The sequence below is a fragment of the Haliaeetus albicilla genome, chromosome 24 (genome assembly GCF_947461875.1).
Source record: "Haliaeetus albicilla chromosome 24, bHalAlb1.1, whole genome shotgun sequence".
In the NCBI taxonomy this organism is placed as follows: domain Eukaryota; kingdom Metazoa; phylum Chordata; class Aves; order Accipitriformes; family Accipitridae; genus Haliaeetus; species Haliaeetus albicilla.
Genome location: NC_091506.1, coordinates 392,124 through 414,361, shown reverse-complemented (window position 1 = coordinate 414,361; position 22,238 = coordinate 392,124). Strand labels below are relative to the sequence as shown.

The window sequence follows — 22,238 nt, the reverse complement described above, 5'->3', positions numbered from 1 at the left end:
TGTTCTACAAACCAGTCAACTGCATATTCTGAATTCAGTGCTTCACTGGAGGGCATTTGAAGGGACCATCTCCAGCCACAGTTCAAGCAGGGATCTGAGGCTGGCCTTTTGCAATACAACAGAAATCGCAATTTAAACAATTTCCAACCTCTTTTGCCCCCACAGCTCATTTGCAGTCGCACAGCATGGCATCCCACCATTTTAGTTGTTGTAGGCACAACTGTTTCTGGGGCTGTGATGTGAACCAGAACAAAAAAAATTCAACTCAGCTTTGAAGGAAAACAGGACTGGGAGAAGAATCTGATCACAGTGCTGGTTATAACAACTTTGGGATAAGGTTAAAGGAAGGAGGCAGTACAGAGACAGGGCACAATTACTCCAAAACAGTGTTACCAAAACCCTCCTATCTGAAGCTATGGCCACAACAGCTGGAGAAACAGGAGCTCACATGAGCTTCAGCAAGGACTCATCAAAACAAAAATAATTTCACTTTTACAGTTCAAATAGCACATTTTGTAAACAGAGAAACTACCTTCCCTAAAAGAAAAGAGTGAAGAAGTATTAAGAAAATATTCAAAATATTAGGTCTTCCACAAAGAAAAGAGCTCTGTATGTATGTAAATAAGGAACAAATAGACCAGGATTACATGAGAGAGGTACTGGCTAACATTATCATTAGCAACAAGTCATTTTTCACTAGATGCCTACATATACTCACAATTTGAAGCCAGAGCTCACAACTGAGTAGGCAAACAATGAAGATCTGCATATTCATTTTGGGTTTTTAATAACATGACTTAACTCTCTACATTCCAGCATGCAGTAAAGTTGTAAACAATTGCAGTAGGATTATCAAGAACTTGAGCAGGGAAGGTGATGACACCGACACATCAGTCCCAGATGCACAGTCCGAAAGAGGCAGCAATGGCTGGGTCCATCCCAGCTGCCTGGAGGCACACTCACTGAGGCTAAGAGCAAAATCCAAGGGAAGCTAAAAGCCTCACAGCCCAGAGGATGGCAAGAGGGTGAAGACGAGTTGAGATATGTGATGTTTCAGAAAAATGCATAAGGAACAGAGAGAAAACATGGTCATCAGCACAGTCTGCTCCCCTCTCAACTAGAAAGCTCCAGGCTGATATGGACCATGACAAGGAAAAACTGCTACAGCAATATTCACTCCTGTCTGTCTCATTTAAAATGCAGCTTTAAGCACAGTCCTGTTTGTCAAAACAAGCCACAGTTCATTGTTTGAAGAAACTGTTTTAAGCCGTTTTATCAATTTTCACTATTGCAGGAATATACAGCAGCAGAGGATCCAATTTCACCTCAGCAGATGCAACTGTTTGATTACCATGGGGAAGACCAGCTATGGAGGTACTTCCTTCACAGGCAGGAGCCTATACTGAGCCTGTTCAGAGTAGTACAGCAACAATAAAAGCCTACCTTCAAATACCAAATAAATTCTATATATGCAAAAGTGAAAAGGAGTAATTCAGTTTCTTTCAGCTTCCCCCTCTTTAAAGAAATCTTTCACTAGAACAGATTTAATTCCTTGAAGCATCTCAAATGTTTCTGTGGTCAGTTGCACTTCTACCCACTTCTCCCATTAACATTTGCATTATCTGGATCAGATTCTCCAGCCTCTGCAAAAACACAGCATTACTAGGCCATGCCAAACATTTTGGCAGGACCTTTTCAGGAGAGGAAGGGGTGGCGGGGGGAGAGATCAAAGCTGCTGTTATCCTCATTGCCTGTCTGCCAGGAGACACTGCCACTTTCAATGTGTCAAAGCTGACTCAAATGTCAGGAACAAGTGAACCACAAAGTGGAAATACAGGTATTTTCATTCCACTTCCAAGGGAAGACAAAAGGTTACACTACAGCTATTTCAGGCATTACAGAGACTTTTAAGTGTGCTAGTCATAAAAAAAAAAAAAAGAGATGGCCTCTCACTTTAACTCCTAGCAGATTCATCTGTGACAATGCCAGCACAGAAGCTGGCAAGATTTAGCACCTCCAGTTCTAAAAGAAAGGTTTATTCCAGGCTTGGAGTTGTAAGAGGGTTAAAGCAAGTTAAATTAGCAGGCTTGTAAAGAAAGATATCATCTACCACCAACCCACGCTACATGCGATTTTAACATGTGCTTTTAGCCCTGAATTTTGGAAAGCATCCTATTTACAATGACTCGTGAAAGAAGAAAGTAGAACTAACCTGGCACAGAGTGGTAAAATACTCCCCCTGATGACTCAAAACCAGTATTAACTCTCTGATCTTTCAGGACTGTTGACTCAACTTACTGAGACTAAAAGACAGACCAAAAGAAGTTTTCATTTGGCTCAGCAAAATCACAATGCTTTTCCCATTGATTCGGGTGCTCTGGGTATTATGTATATGAAAGTCTTCCATTGATACTTAGCATCAAATGAGTTACAAAGTAGAAGTTTGACTTAAAACAGTTTACAAAGACTAGCTCAAACCATATTCAGTCCCAAAATGGCAAAAACTTTACTAATCCAAAACACTGATAACCATGCCCATACTGCAACCCAGATCTTTAACACATCTGCTCTAAACAGCATACCTTAACCACTCCCTACAGACAAAAAACTTGGACTCAAAAGAAGCAACATGCATCTCATATGTGATAGTTCCCTCCATGCTGTTGAGAAGGATACCTGAAAAGCTCTACTGTCTGAAGACCACTGTCATTGGAAAAACCTGCTTGCAGGCTGCAAAACCTGACAGCTCACTGCATTAGTATTGCCTAAAAGGTGACACAAAACAGGCAAGATAGACAAATTCCGATTAGAAGTTAACAGGACTCACTAACAAACTGATGGCTTACATTGCTCTACCGCTTCCAAACTGTCTTTTGTATTCACGATACAACAGTTTCATCCCTGCTCTTCAGTGATGAAAGAAAATTGTCCTTCCTGATCTTTCTTCAAGTGAGCCAGTCCAGAGAGCTTTTAATTAAGTGCAACTCTTAAAAAATTATATTAGTATAACAGTAATGGCCTTAATCTGGGGCTGGTTTGTTTAAATGGCTCTTTTTTTGTAATTAAGCATTAGCAAGTCCCTCCCTGCAGTGCTACAAACAAGATGTTCAGTTCACCCATTAAACACTGCTTGGAGTCCTTCAGCCAACACTTGACAGAGGCTGGGAGGACCTACCAGTAAAAGACTAACCTATCCACACCCCCTTACCTACACTCATTCCTAAGAATCTGCTACTAGCTGCCAACAGAAATGGGATACAGGCATAATGTGTTTTTAACTTGACTCATTATAGCCACTTCTCCAAGTTTTAGGTGGCTCAAGCACAGCTTGAGACAAAGAACAGTATAACTGAGTATGTATGCACCCTACCAGGTAGAAATAGTGGCAAACTAGTCCCTGTGCCTCAGGAACACAGTCCAAGAAGAGTCACAAGTACCTGTCCTGAAGTACACAGGCATGCTGCCAGGCTGCTCCTCTAGGGCTGAGGAAGGAACCCAACATCCCAACATAGCCACAACTCCTCACCACAGCACAACAGCATGCATTTGGAAACGGAGTCCGTGTTAGCTGTAGACACAACTGTTACCACACAGGAGTTGTGACTTCCCTGCTTTGTCCCAAGCACGCTGAGGTTTATTTTATCACTTGTGCACTAATATGGGACCTTTTTAGCGCAAGTTTTGATATACCAGAAGTACAATCACTGTTCCACGCTTACTTTTAATCACCTTGCTTGGCATGGACATAATATTTCACTGCAAGTTGAGATACCTTCAACTTTGCCTGACTAGTCTTGAGAAGGCTTTTAAAAGGAGTAAAGGCCTAAACTTTCTGGACTTAAGCAATAAAAATTCTGACGCCCATCTATGGTCCTTTTCTTCTAATAAATCTAATTATGCCTTTTTAGAGAGAACACACACAAATTGCACAAACACAGCACAGCTAAGCAGCAGCACACACACAAATATGCTAGCTCTTCAATATCCACCTCCACATCCAACTGCACAAAGACAGTAGTTAAATCAGTGATTTTGATATAAAGAAACTGGTCTTGACAACTTGCTTGCCAATGGGAATCAAGTAGTCATACATTTAAAGCCTCAGCCAAAATCAGAATGTTTCCTCCCACATTCATGGCAGAGTCCACATGGAAAAAAATCCACAAAATCTTTACCCAAAGCAGCACTAAAAGGGAACAAATTTGTTTGAAACAAGACTGAAGTTTACCTACCACTGAGGAGATGCAGGCTTATAACCAGAGCCAAAACTAAGACCCATGTTAAGGGCTCTTTACAGAACCATTTTTCAACTTGGGTGTCCACCAGAACTCCCAAGTCACTTTCTGCAGACTTTCAGCTGGGCAGGCCCCCAGAAAGTATACAGGTATATAGGGTGGCCCATATAGGGTATATCACCTGCTACATGGGGTGGTTCCTCCCCTCTCAACTCACGAATTTTACTCCCCCCCCCCCGAGTTCACTCCCCAGGTTAAACCACGGCAGGCAGCTAACACCACACAGCCACTCACTCACTGTCCCCCCCCCCAGTGGGATGGGGGAGAGAGTTGGGTAAAAAAAGTAAAATTGGTGGGTTGAGATAAAAGCAGTTTAAGAGGACAGAAAAGGAAGGACTAATAATAATAATATACAAAACAAGTGATGCTCAATGCAACTGCTTACCACCTGCCAACCGATGCCCAGCCAGTTCCCAAGCAGCGACTCATGCCAGCTTTTCCCCCTAGCTTATATACTAGGCATGATGTCATATGGTCTGGAATATCCTTCGGGCCAATTGGGGTCAGCTGTCCCAGCTGTGGCCCCTCCTGACTTCTTGTGCCCCCCAGCCTCTTCACTGGTGGGGTGGTATGAGAAGCTGAAAAGTCCTTGACTTATGATAAACACCGCTTAGCAACAACTAAAAACATCAGTGTGTTACCAACACTATTCTCATCCTAAATCCAAAACACAGCACTATACCAGCTACTAGGAAGAAAATTAACTCTATCCCAGTTGAAATCAGGACACCACCATCACAGGGATCTGGGATACTTGAAGGCTCATCTTCCCAGTAAAGACCAAGATGAAGAAAGCAATCACCAGATACTTTTCAAAAGCCATATTTAAACCATCCAGGCCAAACAGCTACAGGGTTTTTTTTGTAAAACACACAAAACACCCAGCCCTTCCACCATTCTAATTACCCACTCTTAAACAACAATTTCAACTAGGCTATCATTTCAGATTTCCCTTCTATTAGAGATACAGAACAAAACAGTTCATGCAAAGGGTTTTAATGATTTTTTTTTTACATGTAACTGATTAATATGCAAGAGTTTTGTATCTTTAGAGACTTCTCCCACTACTCTAATTCTATTACCAGACTTTTAAAAAAAAAAAACAACAAACAAAACAGCATCAATACATAGCTATGGCAGTTATGTAATTGAAGAGCTCTTAGAACAGAGAAGCCTGTTACTAATTCTGACATCTTTGGTCTAGAACCTGCTATACCAGTTCCTCACCTATTATTTACTCAGGCTTTTCACCATGTTCTGGAGATAAAAAAAATTACACCAATAAACAAAAATGGGTAGCAAGCTCAAAGGACCTAAAGCTCCAGAGAAAATTCTGCTTGACAGTCCCCAGTGAGGGGCAGAAATTTACTACAGGAGGTCTGGAGAGACAACATTGATCACAGTCTCCCAAAGAGTCTGAATCCATGTTCCTCACCAAGAAAGCCAGCAGTTCTTCTCTTGAACTTTGTTTCTTAATGTCTTCCTAATTTTAGAAGTTATCAAAAGTATAGTTATAGCGGCAACTTAAGGAAAAACAGTTATCATCTAGAAGAAATCCATCAGTGACTTTTCTTATAGAATAGGAATCAATTTTTTCTGCAGCTAGAATAATTTAACCCTTACAAATCCTTATTAGGTTGTCCACGTAGTCATAAAATGCCTGAGGTTTACTTAAGTGAATGCTTACCAAGATTGAATAGGTAAGCACTTGAACCAAACATTACCTTGTCTTCATGTTATGTAGTTGTGGTTCACTTTCTTCAAAGCTTCCCCTTGATTTACATTTTTATTGCAAGCTGCCCATGTTCTAGCCTATTCCCAATTACATTAAGTATTTCCCAAGCCAAACTTTAATAACTTCTCTCTATAGTTCAGTTATCAATCAATTTCTTAGAACTCTCAGAAGATTGAGATTAACATTTCCTACATTGTTTCAGCTTTAAATCTCAGGAAGCTTTCCTTCCATCGCTTTTTCCAGATGGTCTTTAATTAAACATTAATAGTCACAAATATTTGAACACCTTTATAGATAAACATCTCCCCAGCTGATTAGAAAAAGGTAAAACTGAAGAGGGGAAAAAAGAATGTAATGAAGATTCAAACAAATCAGCTCTCACACACTGGGGCCAGAAAATTCCTAAACCTGGAACTAGGAGGAAGGAGCCACCCTGCTCACCACAGTCTCAATTTCTCTCCCAAGCATGGGCAGTCACAGATTTTGGAATGTCAGCCCTCCTTAGATGTGGCTTTAAACTTTGCTGTCATTGTCACCTTTGCCTCCTCGAAGGTCTCTGGAGATGTTAGATGGTGCAGCTAAGCAGTGTGATCACAGGTTGGCTCCTCCTTAGCAATTGCTATTGTAAAAAGAGCCATACCTACACCAGAATTTCAAAGGTGCTGCACTGGTGGCAAACAATAAACATTTCTGTACTGATGTCCCCAACAAAAAAAGATGAAGAAAAAAGATAATTTGAGCAGCACAGATGCAGCTACATGACAGGTATTGAAAGGCCACAATAGCAGCTGTTTACAGGAATTCCAACAAGTTTTTTTAAAAGAATCAGTAACTCCAATTCCAGAACCCTAAGAAATGAACTTTCACCCATCAAAGTAAAAAATGCACATCTTTTTCACAACAATATTGCATCTGGTCACAAGATAAATTAGTAATCTTTGCCTTTATTGCACAATAGGTTCCTTGCTCCGGAATTTCTGTTTTGAAATAAGTTGTTTTGAAACTTAAGATCAAATCCACTTAAGATCAAATTTGTTCAGGAAGTCCCACTTTCAATAAAAACCATTTTTCACACCAAACTGTGGTTGGCAAATAGCTATCAATTACTCTCCACTGCCACAAAAGGACATGCTTAAGTTCAGATGCAATTTATTATGATCCTTGCTACAGAACTTTTTACAGATTTCTTTTAAGAATGCTACTTCAGGCATTAGAAATCAGCAGAACCTGACAGTGCATCATGACATTAAGTACCAAAGGCATGGAGTAGAGAACGTAGTTCCATGAGACAGCCACATCAACTGCTATTTTAAAGCACAGCCTCACCAAATACTGCAGGTACCCACTCTTGAGATCATCCAGTCAGGGATAAGAGAACCAACAATTATACTCAATCACAATCCTGATGCAAAGCATGGAGACAAAACATCTCAGGCAGTGAATCAACATGAATAGATGAGAAAAAAAAAGGAATACAAGGATGCCTCCAAATCATGAGTTTTCTTACACTATCTCATCAAGTAACACATATCCCTGTCTGGGGAACTACTCCAAATGGAGAAACAATACTCCAACCAACTATTCCCTTTTATCTTTTCTAACAGGACAAAAATACAGTTCTCAGGATGTAAGACAGTACTGAGTTTCTATGGTGGTCTTTGAAATCAAGTAGCTTTTTTTAGTACTGCTTAATGCATAGACATGCATGTTATAACGACACTATGAACCTCAGTGTTATAGAGAACTACATAGACTAGCTCAGGTATTGGAACAGTTCAACCATATTACCCACCAACAAGCAGATGAAATTACTCTGCCAGCCCAAGAACGGTGCCATCCAGTACTAATCCTGTCTTTTACCATTATCTGCAAGAGCTAGTAAGAAGGTACCATTGAACTAGGAGTGTTCAACAAATGATTGCTGGTTGTCTTTTAATGAGGGAGTAAGTGAGGCTACAGCTCCTACACCAATCACATACTGGATTTTCTCATGAATTAGGAGTGGAGGCTCAGATGTCAGCACAGCACAGTGGTTCTCAATCTAAAAGCTGCCACCCTCAAAGCAACTGAACAAGGTTAGAGGTAGTGACAGTTCTTTTCTTTTTGAAACACATGCCTATCTTTTCAAAGTCTCATATAACATGACCACAGAACAGAAAAACCATGCTATTCTAGCAGTTCCTTAATAACCTTGCACAAAAAAGGTGGGTCAGCAATAGTGGGTCACTGCCAGTTCCTGGAGTTTGCTAAAACTTAAGCATTTTTTTCAAATAAAAGTTACGTGCCAATTTAAAGGGGTAAAGATCCTCTAAGTTTCACAACCATCAGTGCCTATAGAGATTCTCTGTGCAAATGTATTGTTTTATTTTGTGATCAGCAGAGGCTGCATGAGGAGACCAGGCCAAAATTCACTGTCGGTACAGCTTCATATTCAACTCCAGCCTGCCTTCAGTTGATTTACTGTTATCTCCACAAACACAGACACACAAAAATAATGAGAAATGGCTAAAGTAATTGGATTATAGGTTGTTTGTCTCCCTTTGGGTGGAAGTTTGCAGTCTGACCTTTTATTTCAGCAAAACCATCTAAAACAGCTGAAGAAAGACTCTACTTCCTGGATGAAAAGCATGCTTCATCAAAAGCTTACACTTCCACAAAATGAATGAAAATATTTCCTTGTATACCCAAATATCCACAGTTGTGAGGTTTTATCACTAAACCATAAGGACAAGTATTAACTGTGTTATCACAAATAAAGATGGTTGTCCATTAATGACCTAGAAGTACCCTATTACCTGGGGTTTCTTTTTAATGTATTTACAGATGAAGGGTAACTTAGGGCACAGTCAGATGAGCCCAAACTGGCAGCAGCCAACAAGCAAAAAGGTTGTTGCTCCCCTTATCCTCCACTGAAGGTTGCCATCCCCTCCATTCCGCTAGTTGTCTGCTCAATTCCCTAACTCTGCTCTTTAAAGTGGTATAAATTTTAAAAAGAAAAACTAGCTTAGGAACCAGAGCAGGGAGAGCCAGGAAAACAGAACAAGTTCTTAACTCTTTTTAGCAGCAACCAAAAAACATATCTGACTGTTCTCTAAAAAGGAATTTGTTGTATTTGCTGTTTACTTAAATATTTGAAGGCTTCCTTGGGCAAGCTTACTAGAGAATATACACAGCACACTCAGAGAAGAGCAGAGGGAGCCTGTATTCAGCAGAGGACTGAAGTCAGTAGTTATTGGAATGCACCATGAAAATGGATGCATTCCCAGCAAGTGACAGATGCCAAAACAAAAGAACCCTCAATGGGCACACTTCTTTAGGAAGCCAGAGGAGTTCATGAAGCTAGCAGAGTTTAGTAGCTGGAACTGGCGCCTTTTGGGCACCGGGGTTAAATCCGAGCTGATCCTAAAAAATACTGGATGTCTTCAAGTGACACTGGGAGTGTTATCTGTGACAGACATAAATTTTACTTTTTAAAAAAAAAATAATTTTGTTTTCTTAGGCTGTCTCAACTAGAGCAGACTCTTTTTAGAGATGAAAACTCAAGATGCTCATCAAGGAGTTAAACCAACACTAAACCAAAAACCACTTTGGATTTTTTTCTTCTTCCACAAACTGGAATTGCACCTGAAGCATTTAAAGGACTTCGGTAAACCAGAACCAAAACTTACTCTTTCAGCACAACAAACCATCTGAAAACAAACACCCACAGCAAAAGCGTGGCAAGCATGGGAAGTGCTCTGCAGACCAGCAAGCAGCAGCTGTTACAACCTCCCCATCCCCACCACACACAAGCAGCCCTCACTTCCCTACCGACCAAGCAGTCACACTTCTCACAGGTATTCAATGTGAGCTAACCAAGCTCTCCCTGTTAAGAAGAGGCTCGCATATCCAATTCATGCTCTTCCCCAGCAAAGAATTCAATGTTAATCTACGGCCACCGAGCCACATCAACCTGTGCTTTGCCCTAGCAAGGACACAAGCATATCCCACTTTTGAGACCTACTTCTGGAGGAGTATGAGGAGACATATGTGCAGGGGTTTTGCAGCAAGCTGCAGCTCCCACGCCACAACACTGGTACGGGCAGGTTCAGCTGGGACCACATCTCACTGCCCCAGCTTTAAGAAGTTGAAAACAGTGGTGCAACATGAAGAGCACCCCAGCTCCAATGGGAACACTGAAGACCAGAGCTAGAGGTTATCCCAACTGAAAGCCAGTATGTCAAAGGATCAGAGCACCACATACCTTGAAGGGACTGTTTTCCAACAACAATGCTTTCACCTTCTAGTCGGTCAACCATTACTGGCCCCAATCAGTTAAGTTCAGTCATAACAGATCCTGACCAAAAGTCATTCTTTTTTCATTTCTCCAATTTTAACCATTATTCAGCCTCAGACTCATGGTAACACATGCTCACTGCTCCGTAAAGACAAGTGATATTACACCTTACTACTATGACCCACTAAAGCATAAGATGTTTCTTCAGCACTCTCCTACAGGCAGTGATTTACAAACACTGAGCCTCTATGGGTGCAGTACTTCTGTCAATCCCAGAAAAGGCTACAGTCTTTTTGCTCCAGACTAGTATACCTGGAGATCATGAAAAACACATTTATTTGCTAACAGCATAATCACCACAGCAACTAGCTTCCACGAAAATAACAGCCAACAACTCCAGGACAAAGACAGGCCACTAAGGAATTTAAGGGAGACCAACCAGCCCACACAGATCTGAAAAATACTGAAATTTGCCAAATTTACCTCTGAAGAAGCTGTAAGCAAGTGTCTGCAAACTTCTTATCATAACCCATCACACAAGTTGAATCAATGGCACTACTATCCGTCTCAACATCTCAGTGCCCTTTAATGTCCTTTGAAACTTTTTAGACACCTTCTAGGGCAGTTTTAGGGCAAGATTCTCCAATATACACAATTTCACCTTTCAGACCATTTCTTTATATCAAAAGAAAACTTTATCTTCTACTAAAATTCTTTGCCACTCCACAAATTAGTATTTACTTCTAATCACGAGTTTGAATAATGAAACTGCAGTTATTGCAAACAACACTTAAATGATGCTTTTCATGAAATGGAATGTTTTACAGAGGTAGATCAACCTCATCTTACAGATAAGGAAATAAAGATTCATACCTTGCTGAGGGACATACAGTCAGGGACACATGGAACCTATGTATTCTTACAGGCTTTCAGAGCTACTGCAGGAATTGTTCAATTTTCACAGAACAGCAGCTTTTTTGGGAAATGCACACCGATTTTAATTGATGGAATTAGAGAGACCATAACTTATTTATATACAACTAAAAAAGGCATCTAGTTGGGTTACAGAATCCAAGTCCCTGGTACAATATCTAAAACACACACTAAGATCATAATGGGCAGCTCAGCAAGCCATTTCACTCCTGAAGCTCCAGTGTGTTTCTCCAGTTATCATGAAAGCAGCTCACAGGAAACAAAACCACTTTTCTGCCCAATGCTGTTTTAGTGTACTACCATAGCCAAGCAACAATGCCCAGGTTAGACTGAGGAACACGTTTCAAATTTGCTGCACTAAGTTCTGCCCACTCATAATAGAGAAATTTACCAAGCTAATCACCCCTTGAGCCTAGCTCTGCTTGTAGGGGAATGATGGGAGGAATAGCTGCAGTACAGATAAGGATTCCCTTCTCAACCACAGCACTTCACTGTCAATTAAAGTTTACACTAGCATTGCAGACACAGTCCATTTTGCCTTCCTGTTACGGCAACAACATCATCAGGCTATCAAGCCAGATGAGTAGGTAGGTTAGATCTATGTCCCTCCAGTATTGTCTCAGCCTGAATCACTGGGGCTTGTGCATAAAAGCTATTAAGAAAAGTGTCTGCTACATACTGTACAGTAATGTAGCATGCTGAATGATTCAGTCAGGTATCTACTTTCAGCACATTAGTTTTCCTTTTTTAAAAAAACCCTAATGAATAATCAGACTCTTCTAGAAGACAGAAATGTGTTTGGCTACCTTTTGCTGTAACCCACAATTAATTGATACGACTGCCACTGCCCTGGAGTGTTAGCATGAACACCTAAATCACAGAAAAAGATAACCATGTCCAAGTAGTTTACAAAAGGAGAGTCAACAGATGTTATCAGTGCACACTGGCCTCTTCTAAACCCATACAGAGGAAGTTAGCCGACTTCCTCATTCCAGGTTCAGAATTCAATATGAAAGTACAGCTAAGAGCCTTAAGGTAAAATATAGCTGTGCAAGCTGGTGAACTTCTGCACTTCTTAAACAGCTAAGGTTCTCCATCTTCTGTCACCAGGGTGGGACAAAACTGCACAGAGCAAAACCCACCCAGCTCTGCTAGTCTTGTACATTACAAGCAGATTGCCCTACAAGACTGCAGCTTTCTGTAAGCAAAAAGACCACTGAGCTATGACCTGTACATGGGAAGGCAAGCAAGACCTACTTCTTTTCTAGCCTTCATTGAAGATGCTTTCCAATTCAAGGCAGCTGTCTTCTAACTTCATCTGAATGCTTTACCTAACCAAATAGAGAAACCACCACTGCCTCCCAGGTGTGTTTCAATGACTACTTAATGTCTGTCAAATGCTTGGAAGAAGAAAATCTCTACAGACCTTGGTGGCATTTAAGAACTGAATTGGGTAAGCAGCGAAGGCTCAGGTCATACAACACAAGTTTTTCTGAAAGGAATCCTTTGAATATTCCTACAGCAGGTTCAAACAAAGTCACCCTCCACACAATGCCAGCTGGATATTCTGGTGCTCGTACAGTTTCACTGTGCATATGTATATTCCATTGCTAGAACCATGAATAATGGTGCAGATAATCTGAATCTAGAAAATGTATGCCTAGAGTTCTCTTTGCCCTATAGTCAGATGGCCTTTTCTTCCCATTTGTTATAAGTCATTATAGACATACATACCTTAAAATTGCTCAGGCTAGCTCATCTCTTTGCATAGATATGCTCACAGTTGTAATCCAAATGTCTTCAACAGAGCTCTAGTTTTAAAAATACTTAGAAGTATAAATTCCACAGGAAAGACGAAAGTCAGAGGAGGGAAGGAGATACGATTTATCAGCTTCTACATTTGCAGACATCTGCAGTCAGTAGTGTAGGTCATTTTCAGAGTAAATCTTGGCAACAAAGCTTCTTTGTAGAGGAGAAAGACCTGCCAAAATTAACAAGGATGGTAAGAAACACCATTAACATCTGATAAGCAACAAAAAGCACTACAGATTCAGAGTCTCCTTCAGAAAAAAAAATTAACTCTTATTTGAAATACTGGGTTTCTGCTAGCTTTGATGTATTTAAAATCAGAAACAGCCTCTGAAGTTACCTCAGTACTTTAACCTAATAAATTATCTCAAGGAGGAAAATTCTCTAAGCATTCAGATAATGTTTGATCATAACAGAGTGTTCAACACAATGCCACAGCGCAGAGTGTCTCGTTTCAGACAAAACCTCCCAGCTCATTAGATGCCTTGATGTTCACTAAATATTTTCACACAAATGCTTGTGTCACCAGTGTCAGACTAAAGAATTACGCTGCTGTCCAAAACGAGAATTAACACAGAGTGATGGAAGTCCAACACAGCATGGATGTAAGGTAAATACTAGGGAAGTTCCTGCACAGCATCAACATTTAGGAGTGTTGGTGTACTTCTGAACTTTTCTAGTTTGGATTTAAGTTAATAAAACGTAAACTCTGTAGGGCACCTTCTATTCTGTGTTTATACGTCACATAGCTTGGCAGTTCTAGGTTCCAAATCAAAGCTGTTCAATGTTACTGTGACACAAGTTTTTGTACTTTTGGTACAACAGTAGGATTCTTCTTTACAAATAAAAAAGGTCAGCTAGTTTTGCATTATCGTAAAATGCTTCTGAAAGTATGGCGAGACTTCATTTTGTAAAAAAGACACTTAACTCCATACAATCACTTGTTTTCTTCTTCTTTCCTTTTTCTTCTTGACCATTTTAACATGCTTGGCCGGAGGAACAAGAATTCAGAGCTTATTTTCAAGCTTAAAGAATCAGCTCACTGCTGTGACAACATCCAGTGTCTTGACTCTTCAGGGGTTTTAAGAATTTTAATTTTAGTATTTAAATCGTAGCAGACTACTCGCTTTCTAGTAATGCTGACAAATCACATATAGCCTGCCACACTGCATTTCATTCACGTATCTTCACTTTTTCCAAAGGTGTCAGTTTATCCACTATTAAACATTGTGCCAATTTCACAGAATCACAGACCGGCTGAGGTTGGATGGGACCTCTGGAGGTATCTGGTCCAACCACTCTGCTCAAGCAGGGCCACCTAGACCTGGATGCCCACAAACCACTTTAACAAGTCTCAGTGTTGAAATACTACCCCCTCTCTTACCCTAGGGAGTTAACATAAGTCCCCTATTAGTTCTAAAGAAACTCATATCCTCATCAAGAGGGTACGATCTTCTCTGTAAGTACCATTTCATCAAGCAGTAACCAAGCACGCTGCAGTAATCGGCTTTCACAGTGCCTTAGAGGACAGACATAAGGGAGAACCACTAGCCATATTTTAGGGGTGAGGAAACTTCAGATCCATCAAGGGGAAGCCACTCAGCCAGCTCACCTGAGCAATAGCTTAAACTCAGTGATTTCAGTTCCCAAAGCGTAGCTTTCCTTAGAAGACAACAGCTGTGAAACCAGCGGAAAACACACCACATCAGGAAAACACACCACATCAGGAAAACACACTGGAGGAACAGCTGGAGAGAGAGAAGACTCCTCCCCCAGACCTCTAAGCAAAAATTCCTAGAAACCCAGCCCAAGATATTATCACACCAATTATTTTTGAACGGTTCAAAACCAAATTCTCTGAAAGACCAGATGAGATACTAATAGGTTTGCCTAACTCCAGTGCAAGCTGCAGCAGCCCACTCAATACCAACACCACCAGCTACAGACAGGTACCAAACCATTCACCTGACCAGCACAGGAAGTGACTTTCTAGATATACCACACTTCCTAAAGAAAGTACCTCTTTAAACACACAGAAAAAAAACTTTAGTAGTCCTTCAATAATTTCTATTTTGTATCTGAATTAGACACAGCTTATTTATTGGATCTTTAGCTATGACTAAGTAGGATACAAGAGAGCCCAAACCATGCCAGAGACCAACTGTTATGTAGTACATGGACAGGGAAACCCCAAACTTTTAAATGAGGAAAAAACTTTTTTTTTTTTTTTTTTTTTAAGATAAGAAACCCTGAAGCCCCAATTTATTTCTAACACAAAATGTACACAAAGTAGATCTTCTCCATCCTCAGTTTGCTTTCATATTTCAAACGACTTCCTGATCTGTTGAGTGGGTTTATCAGGCAGCTGAACTGGATGCAGTGGATACAAAGCTCCAAAAAACTTGTCCATTTGGCACAGGAACCCTGTGAGGCTATGGAGGTCATGGAGCAGTGCAAGTCCTGCAAGCTGACAGGCTCCACTGTCCCCAGACAAGAGAGGGGAGAGTCCCCCAGCACTGAGAAGAACACCTGGCTTTCCTCACCTCTGGGCATTTCCAGACAGACAAAGAATCTACCCTGAGAGGAGCATCATCCTGCTGAATAAACATGAAGCTATCTGCAACACATTAGTTAATCTTGCTTAAGACAGGACCAGCAGTGAGCAGCAAGGACAGCACCACTTGCTCCCTGGACTCAGGAGGACCCTCTTGCACTGGCTCAGGTTCAGGGCATTACTACTTCAACGGCCATACCTGTAGCTCAGATGTGTGTTACTAAGGGCTTCCACCTGGCAGAAAAATCCGATTTTAAGGTATGTGGTCAAGGGACACCACTTCTGATGCAGTGGTAGTTACATTCCTCTCCTCCTCCTCTACACTTCCACCCAGATCTTTATACCTTCAGTTCATACCTTTACAGCTTCTGCCCACCAAGAAGCCTCCTTAAGCTTCCTCATTAGTCGAATCTCATAGTGAAAGGGATGCCTCAACCTGCTACACGTGCTTTGTTGGCCACAGTATTTGTTACTAATGCACGCTAGGCGTTTCCGGTATCATCGATGACAGCGGCCGTACGCACAAGTTCAGCTGACAAACAGTTTCAGTTCCAAGCCTCACAACTTTTGGTACTAGTAAAGCTCCGAAGCTACCCCTTTACATCCAAAATTCTCTCCTTTAAAGGCCTGCCTCTGAAAACCCGTTTTTAGCACAGCAAAATTTGAGCTCACGTACATGTCGGCACAACGAAGTAATCCGCACTCACTTATCTCGTAAGAGACGGCTGAAGCGGGAAGGAACAGGTGAAGAATACACCCAAACTTCAGCTATCTTAAAAACCGGTAAGGTCCGGCGCAGCCGGCTCGCCAAAACAAAGAGCCCACGCACCCGCAGCGCCTTTGCGGGCGTTCCTGCAGGCGTGCACCGGGCCCCACCGCCCCCCGGGCGGGGCTGGGCGGCTGCCAGGGCTTCACGCCTTCCGCCGCCGCGGGGGCGCCTCCGCGCAGCCCGGCGGCGGGCGCCGGCCCCGGCGAGAAGGCGGCGCTCCCGCCCGCGCCGCGGGAGGCGGCCGCCCGCGCCGCGGTGCACCTGCGCCCCCCGGCCCGCCGCGCCGCCCCCGCCGGCCGCGGCAACGAGGCCCGCGAGCCCCGACGGGCCGCGCTGGGGTGACCGGGGCGGGCGGCCCCGGGGCGGGCGGGCCGCGGCCCCCCTCCCACGGCGGGGGCCCGAACCGGCCAGGGACAAACGGGGCGGCGGCGGTAAAGCGCGGCCGAACAACAGGTCTGGAAGCGGGTGAGGCCGCCGCGCCCGCCCCGGGTCCCCTCAGCGTCGGCCCGGCCCGCGCGCCCCGGGGAAGGGGCGCCCTCGGCCGGCACCGGGACCGCGGCTGGGGCCGGGGCCGCCCCGCTGGGTGGGATGGGGGGGTCACTCACCGGCCGAGCGGAGGCGCCCCGAGCGCGTCACCGGCGGCTGGCTGCTCCATCCCCGCGCGCGCTCCGCCAGACCGCTCACCCCGGACGCGCGCTACGTCACGGCGCAGCCGCGAGGGGCGGGGTGCGGCGCGCGCGCGATAAGGTCGCCTGCGGGGCGGGGCGAGCAGTGACCGCCTCGCGGCCACGCCCCCCAGCGGTGCTCCGCCCGCGGGCGGTGGCTGCCGCCGGTCACGCGCGCGCCGGTCACGCGCGCGCCGGTCACGCGCGCGCCGGTCACGCGCGCGCCGGTCACGCGCGCGGACCCGGGCCCGCCGGTTCGGCCCCGCTGCCCGCTCCCGGCCCAGCTCTGCCAGCGGTGGCGAGGCCCGCCCTGCCGCGCCCGGGCCCGGGCCCTGCCTAGCCTGGGCCCCTGCCGGCGCGGCGCCGCCTGCCCGCGGCCCGCAGGGTGGCGCCCGTTAGCGACTTAGGCCGCGGCCTGCGTTCCGCCGCGGCCGGCCCCGTGGCAGCCGCTCACCGAGCACTTCCCCGGGGACATACCGCGTACTGTCGTGCCCCTCGACAGGAGCGCTCCGGGGCCCGAGGGGAGCCTGGCTGGGCCGGCTGCTCCAGCGGACCGGCGGTTTGTTCTTGAGGCAGTCCAGGGGCTGGCTGGCCGCCGAGCAGGCAGACCGCCGTGGTGCAAACGAACAGTTGCCTTGCTCGTCATTCCTAAGCGTCTTCCCAGCATCCCGAACTGGAGACGAGGTCTTGTCCCCCCTCCTCTCCTAGCACCTTTCTGGAATGCTTTTTTCTCTGCTCTCTTGTTCCTTCTCCCATAGGCACAACTTGCCACCGAGCCCTGCAGGCCCTGCTTTTGTAGCCGTTGCCAGAGAGAGACCTCACACGGAACAGCTTTGCCAGATCTGAGCTCCACTGCGTGGCTGCTTGCCTTGAGCAGTAACTCCTACTGCCCCAGATGATACCTCAGTGCGGGTGTTCCACTGCACCTTCGATCCTGACAAGGTGGTTGCACAAGCTCCCATTTGAAGTCCATGAGGGGTGGCAGTCACTGAGGTTCTCTGTGTAACAACAGGCTCTAGGAAGGATTCATAGATGGTATCAGGTTGCAAATTGGTTTGTGACCTCTAGTTTGCCATATGGAATAGTGCTTAGGGTTGTGATGACCATACAGAGAAACTTCTAGAATAGTCAAACTGTATTATACACATTTCAGAAGGGCTCCTTGATCAGCTGCTTCTGGTTTTCCACCATCATTTTCATCTAGCGGTGAGTTGGATGAAGTGCCCTGAGAAGACACCAAAGACCAGGATCTGAAAGACACTGTTTCAGCTGACCTGACCATCTCTCTTCATCTCAACAGCAATGTTATCTAGGGTGACTGGGCTTGTGTATTTTTAGAAGGCTGCACCCTTTCTGGAAGCTGATTTGATGAAAAATTTGCCTTGATCTGTATTTGTCTGATGTAATTAATGTATTTAGCCACAAAAAAGTTGGAATTTATACAACTTGACTTTTATTTCAAACCAGTGCTCATTACTTCTTCTTACATTTTTTCATGTAAAGCTCAAGAATTAATGAACACCAGCCAATATCTTTCCCACTTAAATCCCTTCCTCACCGCCCTCAGCTATCTTTTCTTTTCTCCCCTGTCTCTCCCCCAGGTCACACTCTAGTGTGTCTTGAAGCTAGAGCAGAGCGTGGCTATGACACATTAGGGTGCCCAGGGAAGGCAAGAGCTGTATGCTGAATTCAAGCACTGCCACTTGAAGTTACAGTCATGGGGTGTGCAGACAGGATATGGGTCCTGACATGCCAAGAAAACCTAAAGGCAGGAAGTAAGAGATGGTGAATCTTTGCCTCCTAAAGTGAATATCCACCACTGACATTGTCAGAGCTCTGCTGAGGAGTGATGGATGTACCACCTGTCAAGGGCCTCTCCCTGCTTACCGCCTTCCTTCTCTGCTGCTTCAGTAGTCAAATAAGCCTTATTCCTTTTCATAAACAATTGGTCATCTAATGTCTGGCTGGGCGTTGCATGATTTGCAGGATCTAGGAAACAAGGACAGGTTATTTAAAGCTGACGGGAACTTGTTCCTTCCCCTATCTCCTAACAAAACATTTTGCAGAACTAGTAAGAGATGTTTTAATATTTCTTTTTAAACCATTTTTCACCTCTCCTCCTTTTCAAAGCTGAATAACTAAGCACTGGGATCTTGTGTCAGCACATGAGAACAGAAAGTGAGATTGACCAACAGCAGCAAGCGAACCTGACCGGCTGAATTTCATTGGCTAACTTCAGAGTGTGTACAATGTAAACAAACAGCATACATGTGGCATTTATATTCAAAATATTTATTAACTCAATTTTTTCTTATTTATTAATAACAAATAGCCATGTAAGTAACAAATCGTTAGTGTTCGATCACCAGCTGATGTTAAATTTGGCTTTAAACACATAAGGCTAGTAACTACAACATGATTAAGAATATCAGATTCAAAAGTCCATAGGAAATCTGTGGTTTTAGACAATACACAGAAGCGATGAACCAGGTAGCTAAGGAAGTAATTAAAGTACAATTATCCCTCTCTGCAGGTACTGGGTATTGATGTTTTGGCTTATTAATTATATTCCTTCTTTATATACTTTCTAATAGGACTTTCTGCAATATATTTCTACATATTTGATCTTGTACTGTAATTAATTTTCAAAAAATATTTTATATTCACTAATTCAAAGAGGGGAACATTGCAAATCTACAAATAGATATTCAGGGAATGGCTTTTATATCACAGCTTTGTATCAGCATCTCTGTTTTTTCAGAGCAACTGAAGCCAAAGGAGCTCAGTTTCTTTGAAAGCCAGACAGCACAATGTTTTTGTGCATGTGCAATCTATATCTGTAGATCTACATGTATCTATGGACCAGAGCCAACACTTACTACAGAGACTTCCATTTTGGACACTTATCTGAGCTATCACTGTAACAGAGCTCTAGAATTTCAGGTGAACGATGTGGCAACTTAAAATCAGTTCACTCCTCGCACAGGAGAAAACCTTTGGACCCTCACTGGTCTCTGTCCAATACAGTGACTTGTGCCAGTGCAGAGTGAATGCAAAATAAGCACAGCAGTTACTTTTCTGAGCTGGTGGCATTCAGCACAGCTCTTAATGCTCATTTGCACAGGAAAGTCCTGTGACAGACTGTGGGTCTAAATAAAATGTAGGAGGATAAAAGCTGGGCTAGAACACCAGAGCAAATAGCTTGCGTGGGGCTGAAACTGGGGAGGGTCTCTTTGTGCTTCTATTAATTGATATTGATTCCTGCAGGGAAATAAAACCTGCTTGTGGACTGATTAGATTTACCTTTCTATGCCTTCCTCAAAACCTTACTTACACTACCTTACTACACTCATCAGTTCTTATGATGCCACCCTTGGGTTGTTAGCCAGGCCCTTCAGTAAGATGAGAGTCCCCAGCCTTATAGATATGAACCACTGTGCCTCCAGGTGTTTGGGGCTTCTTTTTGGTCCTGTCCTTGTATAATCTTTGCTCTTTCCATAGGGAGTTGCTGGGAGGAAACCAAGTAGCAGACTGAAGACGGACATGAAATAACCAGGTGAATTGAATGTAATGGACTGATAAATTACATTCAGATTAAAGCTTAGTTCTTTAATCTCCAGTCACTATAGAAACTAACCCTGCCTGACTGCTGGGATACCATTTCAGAAGCACCAGCAGGCATCAGCTATACTGCCAGAAATGGTGAATAAAGGACATGAGCTACCCTGGGAGTTTGTTACAGAGAGAAACACAAGCTCAGGAGGGCAGTTCTGGTCAGAAAGGTGAAAAATCTTTGCTGATCTGACCTGGAAAAAATGTACCTTTTAATTCAGCATCAGCTCTCAGGGAGCCCTTATAGCAACAACCATGAGTTTGTTTTGCGACTGCCGTCTTCCTGAAATCTGATTCCCTTTACATTCACATGGCAACTTCATTCCGTCTTGCATAGCGTCAGAAGACATGGCTATGCAGACATAACTCACATATGCAAGCACAAAATTAGGCATGTACATTTGAAATGTGCAATGAGGTAATGCATACTGAAAGACAGAATAATTTTGAAGCTGTTCAGGTTAAATAAGTTATTGTTCTCTTCACAAATTCTAGCCACACCAGGAAGTAACCATATCTGTTCTCTGAAAATAAGAAATAAAGCAGAACATTGGGCCTTGCTTGCAAATACAATGGCGGCTGCTTTGGCGTATCTTTTAACCTTCACTGGCATGCTCTCACAAAAATGTCAGCACTCATAACAACATCGCTTTTGCTATTATGGCAGAAATAAAAAGTGCTGAGCTGCAAAGCTCACCATTAAAAAAGGGGGAAGGGGAAAAAAAGAGTTAGCCTGCAGGGCTTAACTGAAAACAGGCCAACAACTTGGAAGCATAGAAGGCAGAATAGGGGCCAGGAGTTTGCTAAGAGGTTTTTCACAAATACACGTCGTGTAGGTGCTTTCATGGCAAAATGACACCTGTTAATTGGGTAAATCTGGAAAGACTGGATAAAATAGGAGAGAAAGTTCTCCAAGACTGTTCCACTGGAAGCTGTGACACAGCAAGACCCAAATACCAATTCAGGTAGCGACTGGGTCATCTCAGATCAGTGTTTAGGGCAGTACTGAATCCTAGGAAAGACCGCCAGGAAGTTGGGAGTCTAAGTCAGATGTGGAATTTGAACCCACAGAGTGAACTTGTCTAACATGTCAGATACCAAATGCTATGGGCAAACTGGATTCAAACTGATTGGGATGTAATTTTGCAGCTAGTATTTATACCTCTGTCCTGGTTTCAGCTGGGATAGAGTTAATTTTCTTCCTAGTAGCTGGTATAGTGTTATAGTGTTGTGTTTTGTGTTCAGTATGAGAAGAATGTTGATAACACACTGATGTTTTCAGTTGTTGCTAAGTAGCATTTATACTAAGTCATGGATTTTTCAGCTTCTCATGCCCAGCCAGCAAGAAGGCTGGAGGGGCTCAAGAAGTTGGGAGGGGACACAGCCAGGACAGCTGACCCAAACTGGCCAAAGGGATATTCTACACCATGTGATGTCATGCCCAGTATATAAACTGGGGGGAGTTGGCCAGGGGGTGTGGATCACTGCTCGGGAACTATCTGGCCATTGGTCAGCAAGTGGTGAGCAACTGCATTGTGCGTCACTTGTTTTGTATATTCTAAATTTTTTTTTCCCTTCCTTTTCTGTACT

General features: G+C 43.6%; 1 protein-coding gene across 6 annotated transcripts in view; it reads right to left on the bottom strand.

Moving 5' to 3' along the window:
* Positions 1–22,238, bottom strand: part of TMCC1 (transmembrane and coiled-coil domain family 1) — a 202,940-nt gene that overhangs the window by 111,631 nt on the left and 69,071 nt on the right. For 3 of the 6 annotated variants that reach the window (XM_069811722.1, XM_069811723.1, XM_069811721.1), the window contains one exon: positions 12,974–13,220. The gene's annotated coding sequence lies outside the window, so the exon portion shown is untranslated. Of the gene's footprint in view, positions 1–12,973; positions 13,221–16,976; positions 17,091–22,238 lie in introns of those variants that run through there. The other 3 variants (XM_069811720.1, XM_069811725.1, XM_069811726.1) reach the window with 2 other exon arrangements.